The sequence below is a fragment of the Meriones unguiculatus genome, assembly GCF_030254825.1.
Source record: "Meriones unguiculatus strain TT.TT164.6M chromosome Y unlocalized genomic scaffold, Bangor_MerUng_6.1 ChrY_unordered_Scaffold_32, whole genome shotgun sequence".
NCBI lineage: Eukaryota > Metazoa > Chordata > Mammalia > Rodentia > Muridae > Meriones > Meriones unguiculatus.
In genome coordinates, this window is record NW_026843711.1 from 4,654,863 (window position 1) to 4,657,977 (window position 3,115).

Below are 3,115 nucleotides of genomic sequence, written 5' to 3' on the forward strand. Positions count from 1 at the left end.
TTCTTCTTCCCCTATGTCCTTTGTCTACTTCCCTGATAGTGGAGGTTGTCCTCCCCCTTCTATCTGAAACTAGCTTATCAGATCTCATTAATCATTGCTCCATTATCTTTCTCTGTGGCATGATTCTCAGGGTATCGTTCTCCTAGTGTCCTTAATTCCCTCTGCTTAGAACACTCTTCCTGCCTCCTGTCCTGCAGGCTTTCCAGAATTCTGAGGGGAGGGAGAATTTCACTGGGAAATCCCATCTAGAGCTGGGTATTTTAAGGTTACACTCCATATTATAGGACTGTCGGTCTCTGTAAACAATCCCATTTGATGCAGAAGGAAGCCTCTCTGTCTATACAAAGACATGGCACTGATCTATCAGATGAAGGCACAGAGCAACATATTTAAATAAGAAAAGCCATGGTTGCTTGAAAACTTACGTAGGATGGCTTGGCTGGCAACACAATTAACCGACACCCAATCCCTGTGGTGGAAGATGGATTTGTTCAAAATACTTGGACTTTTTGGAACTTTTTTCCACCATGTTAGGTGATATCCTAATAAGTGAATACACACCATATTTATCTTTCTGCATTTTAGGTACTTCACCCAGGATGATTTTTCCTAGTTCCAACCATTTATCTGAAAATATAACGGTGTCATTTTCTTAGCTGAATAATACTCCATTATAGAAATATTCCAATATTCTCCCCAAAGGAGATTGTCAGTCCTTTTCTTTACTCCTGGAAGGTGTTGGGACTTTAATCATTGTATTGAATGACAAACTATCAGGATAAACTATATTCTTTTAGCCTAGAAGTCCATCCATCTTCTTCCACTTCCTGGTGATTTCAATTGCAATGTCCCCATGTAGTTCATCTGTTTACATATTTATTCACCAGTGAGGAAATGTCTGGGAAAGGATAGGTGTATGGCCTCATTAGATAATAAAATTTCTTTTGTTTCCCTAATTTCTTTTTCATCCTTTTTGTCCTTTGTATACAGGAGGGTTAATTATTTTTCTGAGTTAATTTTGTATCCTGCCACTATGCCAAAGATGTTTTAGTTCCCTGATCAAATGTTTGTGGTCACTGAAGTATACTATCATATCATCTGCAAATAATGATACTTTGACTTCTTCATTTTGCATTTCTACCACTTGAATTTCTTCAATTGTTTTATTGCTGTAGCAAGGACTTCCAGAACTATGATGAAGAGATATGGAGAGAGTGGGCGGCCTTGCCTTGTCCCTCATTTCAGAAGGATTGCTTTAAGTTTCTCTGTGTTTAGTTTGATGTTGGCTATAGGCTTGCTGTATATTACCTTTACTATATTTTGATATATGCCTTGTACCCCTGAACTCTCCAATTCTTTAAATATGAATGGAGGTTGGATTTGTTCAAATGCTTTTTCAAAATTTAATGAGATTATCATGTTTTTTTTTTTCTTTTAGTTTTTAATATGGTGGATCACATTGAATGGCTTTCAGGGGATGAAGCCTACTTGGTCATAATGGATGATATCTTTGATGTGTTCTTGTATTCAGTCAAAGACATAAAGTACATGGTGAGAACTTAAACAAAGAAATCAAAGACTTGTATGATTTTTTTTCAAGTCTGTGAAGAAAGAATTAGAAGAAGATATCAGAAAATTGAAAGATCTCCCATGCTCATTGTTTGGAAGAAAAAAACATAGTAAAAATGGCCATTTTGCCAAAAGCAAACTAAAGATTAAATACGATTCCCCTCAAATTACCAACAGAATTGTTTACAGACCTTAAATAAATATTCTCAAATTCATATGCATCTACTCCTGATGAGATGTGATAGATCAGGATTAGATTAGGATCAGAAGGAGGAAGGAAAGGAAGACTCTATCAGTATACTTGGGGAGAGGCATGTGTGGAAAAGGGGGAGGAAAGGTGGCATTGGGAGGAGATGGGAGATGTGTGGGAATAAAAAGTGAGTAAGGTGTAATTAATAAAACATTAAAAATATATTTCCTTTTAGATTTATATTATAGGAGTGTGTACTTTTCAGTTGATATGCCATTGAAAGTGACAACACAGATGGTGTCTCTGACTCTCAGTCTCTGTCACTATATATATCTTTGTTTCTGTTGGTCTCAGTCTCTGTGTTTCTTTCTGTCTCCTACTTTCTTCCTGCCACTTGTGGTACAGTATCTAAAGCTCTCAGTTTTGGTGAAGGACTACAACAAGATGACTACTTGCTGACGTGACATCCTGGATGGTCTCTGTAAATATATAAGCAATGTCCCAATTAAGCATTCCTTTTCCTCAAAGATTTTCTTGGTTGATGAACATTTTCACCGAAAATAATTCACTGACTCAGAACATATCCGTGCATTTAAAAAATAATAATGGAAAATGTGATAATGTGAAACTCACAAGTCAAAGACATGTGAATTTATTAATGACCACTTGAAAGGAATATGCAGTGCTCACTTCAGCATCACATAAACTAAAATAGAAATGATACATAGAAAATTAGCATGACCCCTGTGCAAGGATGACATGCAAATTTGTGAAGCATTCCATGATTTTTAAAGAAATTAGAGAAAACACAAATAGAGGAAATTGTGGAGAGGAAGAACTTAGGGAAGAAAACAGGAACTACAGAGGTAGGCATATATAATAGACTTAAAGAGATGGAAGAAAGAATCTCAGGTGTGGAAGATACAATGGAGGAAATCAATGTATTTGTCAAAGAAAATGTTAAATCTAAAAAATTTCCTGACCCAGACTGTCCAAGATATTCAAGACAACATAAAAAGACAGAACCTAAAAATAATAGGAATATAGAGAAAAGAATAGTCACTCCCCCAAAGCCTAGAATTTATTTTCCATAAAATTATTGAAGAAAACATAACCAAATTAAAGGAGAGACCATATGAATACAAGAGATCTATAGAACAGACAATAAATTAGTCTAGAAAAGATAATCTTCCAATCACATATTAATCAAAACTGTAAGTTTACAGAACAAAGAAAAAAATACTAAAAGGTGCAAAGGAAAAAGGCCACCATCTTCTCAGCATCTCATAGTAAGTTCTTCAAAATAGACCATAGTGTTTGTCAGAAAGCGAGCCTCTTGGGTGAATTTGTTTTCAT

General features: G+C 35.5%; 1 non-coding gene across 1 annotated transcript; it reads left to right on the forward strand.

The window, feature by feature from the left end:
* Positions 1-2,441: 2,441 nt before the first annotated feature.
* Positions 2,442-2,548, forward strand: LOC132651876 (U6 spliceosomal RNA). Its single transcript, XR_009589426.1, has one exon. It is a non-coding gene; the product is annotated as a U6 spliceosomal RNA (small nuclear RNA).
* Positions 2,549-3,115: the final 567 nt, after the last annotated feature.